This window comes from Podarcis melisellensis, assembly GCF_964234715.1.
Source record: "Podarcis melisellensis genome assembly, chromosome: 17".
Taxonomy (NCBI): Eukaryota; Metazoa; Chordata; class Lepidosauria; order Squamata; family Lacertidae; genus Podarcis; species Podarcis melisellensis.
Genome location: NC_138534.1, coordinates 10295022 through 10307118, shown reverse-complemented (window position 1 = coordinate 10307118; position 12097 = coordinate 10295022). Strand labels below are relative to the sequence as shown.

Below are 12097 nucleotides of genomic sequence, written 5' to 3'. Positions count from 1 at the left end.
AATGCATTCAATGGAAATAAACCTGGCGGTAATATGGAAGGAACTCAATGTTACTCTGTCATTCCGCGGGCGAAAGCATTTTGGCTTGCTGTATGGAACAATCCTCTGCACCCCACAAGAGCCAACTTCAGGGGGTGGGGTGAGGTGGAGTGGGGAAGAGAGTGGAGGAAAGCCCCATGGCATAAGCAGAAATCCTTGAGCAGAGCTTCCATTGACAAAACTCATGGTGGCACCTGAGGTCAACCTCGAAATGATGCCTGACCGCCGTGCCAAGGTAGAAAGGGGGAGTGCAGTGGCGTAGCGTGGGGTGTGCAGGGGGGGCCAGCCGCACCGGGCGCAACACCTGGGGGTTAGGGTTAGGGGGCGCAAATCCACGAGTTAGGGGGTGCAAATCCATGGGTTAGGGGGCACAAATTACTTGCCTTGCCCCGGGTGCTGACAACCCACACTACGCCACTGGGGGAGTGAATACAGTGGTACCTCAGGCTAAGAACTTAATTCTTTCTGGAGGCCCATTCTTAACCTGAAACTGTTCTTAACCTGAGGCACCACTTTAGCTAATGGGGCTTCCTGCTGCCGCCGCGCTGCAGCCACACAATTTCTGTTCTCATCCTGGAGCAAAGTTCTTAACCCGAGGTACTATTTCTGGGTTAGCGGAGTCTGTAACCTGAAGCGTATGTAACCCGAGGTACCACTGTACCTACATTGGGAACAAGAGTAGGAGAAGGTGAGCTAGAGAAGGAGGTGGTGGCGGCGTGTTGAAACGGCAATGGTGACAAGTTGCGCAGCAACTGGGCTGCATGGGAACATATAGGATTTCAGATGTGATCTTCATGGTGTCGTGCTAGAATCTTGAGGTTTTAATCTGAGTCACCCCAATGGATTCGGAGAGTGATGTTGCCTTGGACGTTTTAATCACAAATATAGTCAGAGTCTTCCAAACAAGATGTCATTGAAAGATTGCGTTAGAGGGAGCAAATGTAATATACAAGCGTGGTGTTGGGAAAGTATTAATGAAGCTTCGGAAACCAAGGATTACAGAAACAATTTGGTCCTCAGGAAAAGTAATTTGCAGAGGAGCTAAAGTGAAGAAGCAGCTAAATTTGGTGCCAGACGATTAGCTTGTAGTCTGCAGAAACTAGGTTTCCAGCTGATTTTTTACAGATTTTAAAGTTGTCAATGTTTTAGCAGTATGCAATATGCCCTTTGAAATCAGATTGCCGGAAATCACAAAAAGCAACAGACCCCATGCTAAAATCTCTCAGAGCTACTTTACAGTTTTTTTCAACAGGAAGTATCACAGTTACAGGGCCAAACGTAAAGGCTGTTGCCACTGCAGTGGAACAAATTTATCCATTTGTGTTTGAAAGCAGGAAAGAAATTTGATAAGTTGCCACTTCACGATTAGGCAACCTAACCAAGCACCTTTTATAAGACTGGACTAATAGGGGAAAAAAGAAGGTGGGGAAGAAAAGGACAACTGGACCAACACAGCTGAGGGGGTGCAAACTCTTGGCCACGGTGATAATCTCCAGTCCCCTTTGGATTTTATTTGGAACAGTGCTATATTGTAAAAACAAATGTTTACAGGATACAAAATTGCTGGTTTTTACAAGACATTCTTTTTTTTTTTTTACAAGACATTCTTGTCTTGTCTCTTTTACATTTTGAATTATGGTGCTGGAGGAGACTCTTGAGAGTCCCGTGGACTGCAAGAAGATCAAACCTATCCATTCTGAAGGAAATCAGCCCTGAGTGCTCACTGGAAGGACAGATTGTGAAGCTGAGGCTCCAATACTTTGGCCACCTCATGAGAAGAGAAGACTCCCTGGAAAAGACCCTTATGTTGGGAAAGATGAAGGGCACAAGGAGAAGGGGACGACAGAGGACGAGATGGTTGGGCAGTGTTCTCGAAGCTACCAGCATGAGTTTGACCAAACTGTGGGAGGCAGTGGAAGACAGGAGTGCCTGGCGTGCTCTGGTCCATGGGGTCACGAAGAGTCAGACACAGCTAAATGACCAAACAACAACAACAACAACACAAGACATTCTATTTATTTCTGCAGTAATTTCTGTGTGTACATAAGCAGATTTGTCATGATATGCACTAAGTCTGAAAACACTTCTATAGGTTGAGCTTGTGTTTTTATTTGTGAATATTCTTTACATTTTTGTACGCTGAATGTTGGGCACCAAAGAAGCTGTAGACATTACCCTTTTTCATCTGATAAAACGTGCACACATAAAAGTTTGCAAAACTTTTCTTAAAAAAAAAAAAAGAGTGGAAGAAGGCCAGCATTACCTCCTACTTGCCAAGGAACCGGTGTGCTGCTGAGGGGCATATCCGGCTTCCAAGAATTGCACTGTAGCCGTTGCTGCAACAATTCATTCCTCGGAGGCGGTGTGATCCTGTCTCCTGAGGTGAGCTGCCTTACTTTGCCTCAAGAGTGAACTGGCCCTGCGTGAATTTCACACAAGGAATTGCAAATGCTATATAATTGAGAAGACACCCAATCACAGGGGGATTTTCAAAACCCCACACACAGTCTCACAATGAAATTGACAGGCCAGAGTTTGTAATGCTGAAAAAGAATCAGTGATAACCTCCTCCAAAACAGCTGAAAAGACCAAAATGTTTAAGGCATGGAGGGCATCCTTGTGGTTTCTCAATGCTGTTAGACTCCTCTTGACCACAACCAGCTATTATTTCATCTGTCCAGAAGTTCTTATCTCACTCAACGCACTTTCCTTGAATTCCCGGGCCTTGGACTCCGCTTTCTCTGCAAACATCGCAAATGTTTCAAGGGCAGATAAACAATTAAGCTCACCAAGGCTTTCTGTGATGCTGTGGCAGGTCAGGGATCGCGAGGCCCTTCAGATGGGTGTTGCGTACGTCCCTCCAGAAGGATTGCTAGCCTGGTGATCAAAGGCAAGCTATAATTCCCCTCTGCCCTTGGCCCTTCTTGTGTGGGGGGGGGGGAATGCCGCTGCAATTCTTGAGGCTTTACGTAGAAAGAAGCAACAATCCCCTCGATTTTAGTGGTGCTCTCTCAGAATCTGCAGCCTGCTTTGCTGCTCCACTTACATCTCCGCCGTGTCCCCATGACAAGTAACTTCAGCATCCTGTCTGTGCTGGATTGCGTTGCCAAGTCCTTTGGTCACCAGATTTCCCCCCTTATAAAATCCTTTCTCCTCTGGCAAGGATGGATAAGCTGCTGAGGCCCTGCCCTATATCCCACCTGGTTGTCAGGGAACATCTGTTGTCAGGGCTCTGTGACAGCGTTAGCTGCTCACCTGGTGGGTGCCCTAAGCCATGGGTAGGCAAACTAAGGCCCGGGGGCAGGATGCAGCCCAATCGCCTTCTAAATCCGGCCCACGGATGGTCCAGGAATCAGCGTGTTTTTACATGAGTAGAATGTGTCCTTTTATTTAGAATGCATCTCTGGGTTACTTGTGGGGCATAGGAATTCATTCATAGAATCCTAGAATCCTAGAGTTGGAAGAGACCACAAGGGCCATCGAGTCCAACCCCCTGCCAAGCAGGAAACACCATCAGAGCACTCCTGACATATGGTTGTCAAGCCTCTGCTTAAAGACCTCCAAAGAAGGAGACTCCACCACACTCCTTGGCAGGATATTCCACTGTCAAACAGCTCTTACTGTCAGGAAGTTCTTCCTAATGTTTAGGTGGAATCTTCTTTCTTGTAGTTTGGATCCATTGCTCCGTGTCCACTTCTCTGGAGCAGCAGAAAACAACCTTTCTCCCTCCTCTATGTGCCATCCTTTTATATATTTGAACATGGCTATCATATCACCCCTTAACCTCCTCTTCTCCAGGCTAAACATGCCCAGCTCCCTTAGCCGTTCCTCATAAGGCATCGTTTCCAGGCCTTTGACTATTTTGGTTGCCCTCCTCTGGACACGTCCCAGTTTGTCAGTGTCCTTCTTGAACTGTGGTGCCCTGAACTGGACACAGTACTCCAGGTGAGGTCTGACCAGAGCAGAATACTGTGGCACTATTACTTCCCTTGATCTAGATGCTATACTGTACTCCTATTGATGCAGCCCAGAATTGCATTGGCTTTTTTAGCTGCCGCGTCACACTGTTGGCTCATGTCAAGTTTGTGGTCAACCAAGACTCCTAGATCCTTTTCACGTGTACTGCTCTCAAGCCAGGTGTCACCCATCTTGTATTTGTGCCTCTCAATACTTTACATTTCTCCCTGTTAAAATTCATCTTGTTTGTTTTAGCTCAGTTCTCTAATCTGTCAAGGTCGTTTTGAAGTGTGATCCTGTCCTCTGGGGTGTTAGCCACCCCTCCCAGTTTGGTGTCATCTGCAAATTTGATCAGGATGCCCTTGAGTCCATCATCCAAGTCATTGATAAAGATGTTGAATAAGATCGGGCCCAAGACAGAACCCTGTGGCACCCCACTAGCCACTCTTCTCCAGGATGAAGAGGAACCATTCATTTGTTCCCCTTCAAAATATAGTCCGCCTCCTCCCCCCACAAGGTCTGAGGGACAGTGGAGTGGCCCCCTGCTGAAAAAGTTTGCTGACCCCTGCGCAATAGGAGAGCAATATCTCCTCGTAATGCTGGGAGGACAGCTTGAACGAGGTTTGTGTGAGGAGGGGGCGACACTGGATAGGAAACCTTAGAAACCTTAGTACTGTGTCCAGTTCTGGGCACCACAGTTCAAGAAGGACACTGACAAACTGGAACGTGTCCAGAGTAGGGCAACCAAAATGGTCAAAGGCCTGGAAACAATGCCCTATGAGGAACGGTTAAGGGAGCTGGGCATGTTTAGCCTGGAGAAGAGGAGGTTAAGGGGTGATATGATAGCCATGTTCAAATATATAAAAGGATGTCACATAGAGGAGGGAGAAAGGTTGTTTTCTGCTGCTCCAGAGAAGCGGACACGGAGCAATGGATCCAAACTACAAGAAAGAAGATTCCACCTAAACATTAGGAAGAACTTCCTGACAGTAAGAGCTGTTCAACAGTGGAATTTGCTGCCAAGGAGTGTGATGGAGTCTCCTTCTTTGGAGGTCTTTAAGCAGAGGCTTGACAACCATATGTCAGGAGTGCTCTGATGGTGTTTCCTGCTTGGCAGGGGGTTGGACTCGATGGCCCTTGTGGTCTCTTCCAACTATGATTCTATTATTCTATGATTCTATGAATGTCATAAGCAAACAGAAGACATCAAAGCGATACCAGCTCTCTCTCTCTCATTAAATTTTCTGTTTTACAATTTAAAATACTCACTTTACAACCTTAAGATATCAATGACTTCCCTTCTTCTCTTTCCATGGTTCATTTTACATATCATAAATCCCTGCTTATTCTACAGAAACTATACCATTCAGTATTCCATTATTACATCCAACATAACTTATTTACACTGCTGAATTTATCTTGACACTGTCAGCGTTTTCAGCTGTACACAGTTCTTTCCCATATATTCAATAAACATCTTCCAGTCTTATTTAAACGTATTTTCTTCTTGTTCTCTCATTCTATATGTTAAGTCTGCAAGTTGCGCATATTCTGTCAGCTTAAGTTGCCATTCTTCTTTGGTTGGGACCTTGCTCATTTTCCATTTTGGGGCTAATAAAACACGGGCCACAATAGTGGCATGCATAAATAACCTTTTGTGACACCTGGGAATTTCAGTCTTAATTATCCCCAGCAGAAAGGACTCTGGATTTTGGGGGGAAAGTACTTCTAAACATTTTTTCAAGTCATTATGGATCATTTCCCAATATGCTTTTACCCTTTTACAAGTCCTCCACACATGAAAGAACATTCCCTCCACCTCTTTGCATCTCCAGCACTCATCTGATTCAGTCTTATACATCTTAGCAAGCCTACTCAGAGTTAAATACCATTTGTGAATCATTTTCAAGTACGGTAGTTCTCCTTCAAAGAATAACATTCTGTGAACTTCAAATCACATTCCCAGAGGTTTCCCCAGAGGCAGTGGCGTAGCGTGGGTTGTCAGCACCCGGGGCAAGGCAAGTAATTTCCCTAACCCGTGGATTTGCGCCCCCTAACCCTAACCGCCAGATGTTGCGCCCGGTGCGCCCGGCCCCCCCTGCACCCCCCACGCTACGCCACTGCCCAGAGGTTAAAATCTATATTGTGAAAGGCGGAGCCGACTCTCACCTCCTTCACCCCTTTCATGGCACCAATGAAATCAGCACCTATTTTGGTCCAGGGTGGGGACCTAAACCTTCCTGACAGATGTCAGAACTCTTCAATCTAATGTTGTTTCATTTATTGAACAATTGGAGGAGACAGTTAATATTACTTTCATCGTGGACCTGTGCTACCTCCCACCTGCATTCTGCCTCTTGCTGAGGCACCACCCAAATATATAAACTCCCAGAGGGTTTCCCTCCCAAACATGACATACCTCTTAAAGGAATATCACCACGTCTCCCTCTTTTGATATTAATAGTACCAACTGGAAGCAAACAAGAACACAATAAGGTAATATCCAGTGTTTTTTTCGGGGGGGGGATGCAAGGGTACGCGTACCCCCAAACATTTTGTGAATCCAAGTTTGGCCTCATTGAGGGGCAGTAGTTCAATAGACGTAGGAAAATGAGAGTACCCCTAAACATTTTTTTTTAAAGAAAGAAAGCACTGAGTAATATCAAAACAAATGCTGACGAGTCTGTCTGTCTTTCTTATGGCTGTTGGACCTCTGTAAAAGGGTTCCAGTTTCTAGTGCCTGTTTGCTCATACCATTTTCTTTTGCTGGCCTCCTCCTCTTTCATGGATTTCTTTTCTTTTCTTTTTTCTTTTCTTATTTCTTTTATTCATTTTAATACACAAAAAGGACAATTATCTGTATACATCAACACAAAACAGAAAGAAAAATAATATACCAAAGAATAATCACAAAACAATAAAATAAAGATGGTCTTTTTATTGTAGATCAGACTTCCCGTCCGCTCCTTAGTTCATTTACTTGTCATTAACTTGCTGCCAATACATATCAAGTTATTATCAGAATTTAAATAAGTTTTAATCTGTCTTAGGTCTCACATTGTATTTGAAACTATTACTGAAATTATTCGAATGCTGCAACAGATTTTAAGCTACAATAATTATTTTTCAAATATAGTTTGAAGACTTCCCATTTTGAGATAAATACCTGTTTTGGTTTATTCTTTATTTTTTCAGACAAGCTATCTAATAATTTTTTTTTTTTTTATAAAAAGGTGGAACCTTGTGGCATGATCATTTAATATGATAGCGGATCCCCTCGGCGGGACATTATGGCTTTCTGTTTCCATGTTGTGCCATCTGAAAGCAACACATTGTCATTTTCCTGAAGTGGTGGCAAGTTTTTAGCACCCTTATCGTAATGCCATTTTCTCTTGACCTTGCACAGATTTTTGCACGTGTAAATTTCACGTTGTCAACTGATCTCAGTGTGTCATACTTGTGGCAGTCTTGTGATGAATTTTCTGTTGAGCAGTAGTTTTCTTGGGAAGAGGCCATGCTGCGTGGTAACTAGTTCTGTAAGTAAGACATGCCAAATAAGGATCAGCCTTTGAGTTCATTGCTTTATTTAGGAATCTCTTTGCTAGGCCATTCTCAACAAGTTCATTGGATTTTGTAGATATCTTGAGCTGGATGTTTTGTGGATAAACCCATCTAGCTTTGCAAATCCTTGGAACTTGTGGCCATCAAATTGATGTGTGTTATCTGTTTGTGCTACAGTAGGCATGCCGTGTTGAGCAAATACTGATGCAATGAGGGTGATTACTTAAATGGCTGTCATGTTGCCCAGATGAACTATCTCAGGGTAGTTGGAAAAACAGTCCATTATTAGCAGGACAGTTCTTTCCTGCTAGCTCAAGTCAGTGCCCACCTTTGACCGTGGATGCAGAAGCTCTCCCCAAAACATCATTGGTTCTTCTATCAGAGCTGATATAAATTCCTGACATGCCAGGCTATCCCTCTTCTTTCTCTCTCTACATTTATGTTTGGCCAGTAGCCTCTAGAAAAGTCTATCTATAATTACATTTTTCTATATCCAAGCGGCCTTCACGTACTCTTTGCGTCATAACTTCCTTTGAAGCCTTGCATGCAGTCTTGTACATTGGAACAAGATGTCACCTAGTACTGACAGTTCTTCCTTGAACTATATGACGATTCCAATTCTTCTGCAGGATATCATCTCGATCTATGAACTGGGCAAATGCGAACCTAGGGTTGCCATAGTTCAAAAAGTTGTTGAGCTTCTTTGTATTTTTGGAGGAGGGAGGCAAAGCTGATGAGCTGGAGGCAAAGTTGATGAAAGCTGTCCAGGTCATGTGGTCAGCATGACAAAACACTGGCTCCCTCAGCCTGGCTCCCTTAGCCTGAAAGCGAGATGAGTGCCGCAACCCTCTAGTCTCCTTTGACTTAACCATCCAGGGGTCCTTTACGTTTTTTACTTTTTAATGGTAATACCATGCTTTTTGATCTCTTTCAGGCAGCTAAAGTACCGTATTTTCCGCTCTATAAGACGCACCAGACCACAAGACGCACCTAGTTTTTGGAGGAGGAAAACAAGAAATAAAATATTCTGAATCTCAGAAGCCAGAACAACAAGAGGGATCGCTGCGCAGTGAAAGCAGCAATCCCTCTTGCTGTTCTGGCTTCTGGGATAGCTGCGCAGCCTGCATTCGCTCCATAAGACGCACACACATTTCCCCTTACTTTTTAGGAGGGGAAAAGTGAGTCTTATAGAGCAAAAAAAATGGTATTTATTGCCTTTTAATTTCTAATTCTAAAGCTTTCTACTCTTTCTATGGTAAGAGCAGTTAACCAGTTGGAAGGACTACCTTGGGATAGGAGGTGGTGGACTCTCCTTCGCTGGAGAATTTTGAACAGAAATTGCATGGCCATCTATCAGAGATTCTTTAGGTATGATTCTTGCATTGGAGGGGGTTGCACTAGTTGAGTCTTGGCGTCCTTTGCAACTCTGCAATTCTATGATTCTTCAGTTTTGTGGCTTTAAGAAGGTGATGGTCTTCATATTCTCTTTCTATTTGTATTCCTAAGTAGCGTGTTATGTTTCCTATATCCTTCTGTTGTAAGAAAATCTGCTCCTCTTTCCTTATGGGGTATCCAGGAGCCCATATAGAGTCCTTCTAAGGTTCCCTATCGATAGGAGAAAGTAACAGAGGCCAACCAGAGTATATTGAGAAGCAAAGCGGCTAGTAAGCCTGATCTTTATTCAAGGAACGGTTGCAACAGGGTCTTCACTCATCACACACAGGAGGGAGAACCCCGAACAATGGGGTTGACTATTGAAATTGCCCACCCTGTAGCCCAAGATTCTCCCCAAAACATCATACATACATCACAGAAGGAGGCGGCCTAAGGCAGAAATCCTGTCTGCCAGGATACCTAATAATGGTCACTGATTGCATTACTTTGGCAGCCCAGCCATTCTTTTGTGATGGTTAACACTTTAGTTCCTGAGTCCAGGTCACAGGCTCACCCTATTCATACACAAATACACCCTTAAGACAGGATTTACAAGCAAAAAGACAATAGGAAGGCTTTCCCCATTTGTCTCCCTTACTGCAGAGGAATATTTGAGGTCATTGGGAGAGTCAAAATGGCTTCAGGATTGCCATCCCATACTATTTCAGACGCATGGTTCATATATTTAGATATGTGTGCATTTATGAATATTTATTCTATATTTGAGACCATAAAATTCTTATAACACTTCTTTCCGAGTTTTGGTTTAATACTTTTATTAGTTCATGATCATCCCCATCTTGTTCAAAGCAGATCATCGGATTATCTACGTGCAATGGTACACGAATCCATCTCCGATCTGTTCTCTTTGAATACAGGCAGAGATCTGCTTTACTTTGGGTGAATTTCCCCTTTGTCAGTACTTCATTTATTTTTGCATTCCATGCTCCGGCAGCTTGCTTAACCTTTGGGGGTCCTTAACCTGGAGGGGGAGGGCAGCCTACGGATTCTACCAATGTTCCAGGGTGGTGGTCTTACCTTGGCTGGGAGTTCATTTGTTTTTCTTTCTTTCAGCTGCTGCTTTAAGTGGCAACTTGACTGTGTTCCCGGCACGGAAATCCCTTGGGAACACTTTGTCATGGTTCAGCGTCATTCCCAAGGGCAGGTTCGGCAAAGAAGCCTTTTTGTTGTCCTTGGGAAGAAAGAAGGAACCCCTCAGCTCCATGATAAAGATAAGACCACAACCTTTGAAGATTCATAAAATCCACCCATTTTCTAAAATTGTTCTAGAGGGCGCCGGGCAAGAGTCTGGGGAACACCGAACGAGCGCGCTGAATGAGTGAGGGTGTGTGCGCTGTTCCCATTGAGCGTCAGCTCAGTTTTTTCCCTTTTAGCCTGCAGGCGCCGAATTCTGTGGGCTGCCAGAAGGCTAAAAGGGAAAAAACTGAGCCGGCGCTCAGAGGGAACAGCACACACCCCCTCACTCGCTCAGCGCAGGCCCGCTCACTCGGTGTGCTCACTCACCCAGTGTATGCCCAGTGGCTCCCATTTTACAAACCCCTTTAAGAGGGGACCCTGGAATCGCCGCTGTGGGGGTTGGGGTGAGTTACCACTTCATGCCCACCACCCCAGTTTAGGGAAGATAGACTAAAGGATTCTGCCCAAGGCCAAAACTGCCACCTGAGACAGCGATTGCATGTTTGCTGCTGACTCCGCCTCCTATTTATGTGTCTGGCCCCGCCTCCCAAGAGTGCTGATAGGTTAACTGGGGTTTGGCAGGAACCCCCAATGACTAGCGCAGGGAGGTGGGCCAGCCCAACCAGCTGGTGAGTCCCACGTGGCCAGAGGTGCTGTGCGCAGTCCTGCAAGGGGAGGGCACAAAGGGAGGTGTGAGCGCTCATTGTTGAACATGTTCAAGTTCCAGAGATCTTATAATAAGTTTGCTACTGAGGAAATGGGCATACAGCTTCCCAATTATTGAGAGCAGGCTAATAGGCCTATAATTGGAAGGTACATTTGGGTGGCTTCTCTTAAAGATTGGAACTACTATAGCATGTTTCCAACTACCGTATTTTTCGCTCTATAAGACGCACCAGACCACAAGATGCACCTAGTTTTTGGAGGAGGAAAACAAGAAAAAAAAATTCTGAGTCTCAGAAGCCAGAACAGCAAGAGGGATCGCTGCACAGTGAAAGCAGCAATCCCTCTTGCTGTTCTGGCTTCTGGGATAGCTGCGCAGCCTGCATTTGCTCCATAAGACGCACACACATTTCCCCTTACTTTTTAGGAGGGAAAAAGTGAGTCTTATAGCGCAAAAAATACGGTATATGGTACCTTACCCAAGTTATTTGCTACCGTAAAGAGTGCTGCCAGAAGCGGAGCCCACCAGTGCTGGTTTGATGTAATCAACCCTGCTGGGATAAAGTCTTTCCCCGGAGCCTTTCCATTCTTCAGATTCCCAATTAATGTATGGACTTCCTCCACAGTAACCGGCCTCCAATTAGGGAGCAGTGACAATTCTGCCCTGTTATCATCCTGTAAGCTGGAAGGGAGGTTTGGATTTTCCATAAATATATTTCTGAAGTGGTTCTCCCAAACCTGAGCTGGAATGACACAGCTGGGGGCTGAGGAACTATTTTTCATTGAGTCGGAGACCAGTTGCCAAAAGAGTTTAGTTTCATTGTTTAGTGAGGCATTCAATAGCGGGGACCAGGAATTTTGTTCGGAGTGCCTTTTTTTTGAGGGCAAAAGGGCTTTGTACTCTTTTTTGATTTTGAAATAAGATGGAGGTAAGTAGTTTAATCCAGCGTTTCTATAGGCCAAATAAGCATTTCTTAAGGCTTCCTTCTTTGTGTGGCACTCTTGGTCAAACCAATGGCGTCCTTTTGCATTGCGTGGCTTGCCGGCTAAGTTTATGTTAACCGAAACCATATCCTGCAAGGACTCAATTAGATTTTCGTAAGCCGTCAGGGAGGAGTCTATTGATAAATTGTTTATTATAATTGATCTCAACTTAATTGCAGTTTGTGAATTCAATCTATTCTCAACTGCAATTGCTATCTCAGGTGTCCATTTTTTCCTACGCAATGCTGGATAATTTGCTTTA

The 12097-nt window shown here is 44.6% G+C and overlaps 1 pseudogene across 1 annotated transcript; it reads left to right on the top strand.

The window, feature by feature from the left end:
- The first annotated feature begins 706 nt into the window (after positions 1 to 706).
- Positions 707 to 1433, top strand: LOC309360579 (TATA box-binding protein-like 1 pseudogene; annotated as a pseudogene). Its single transcript has one exon. The product of its transcript is annotated as a TATA box-binding protein-like 1 pseudogene (transcript).
- Positions 1434 to 12097: the final 10664 nt, after the last annotated feature.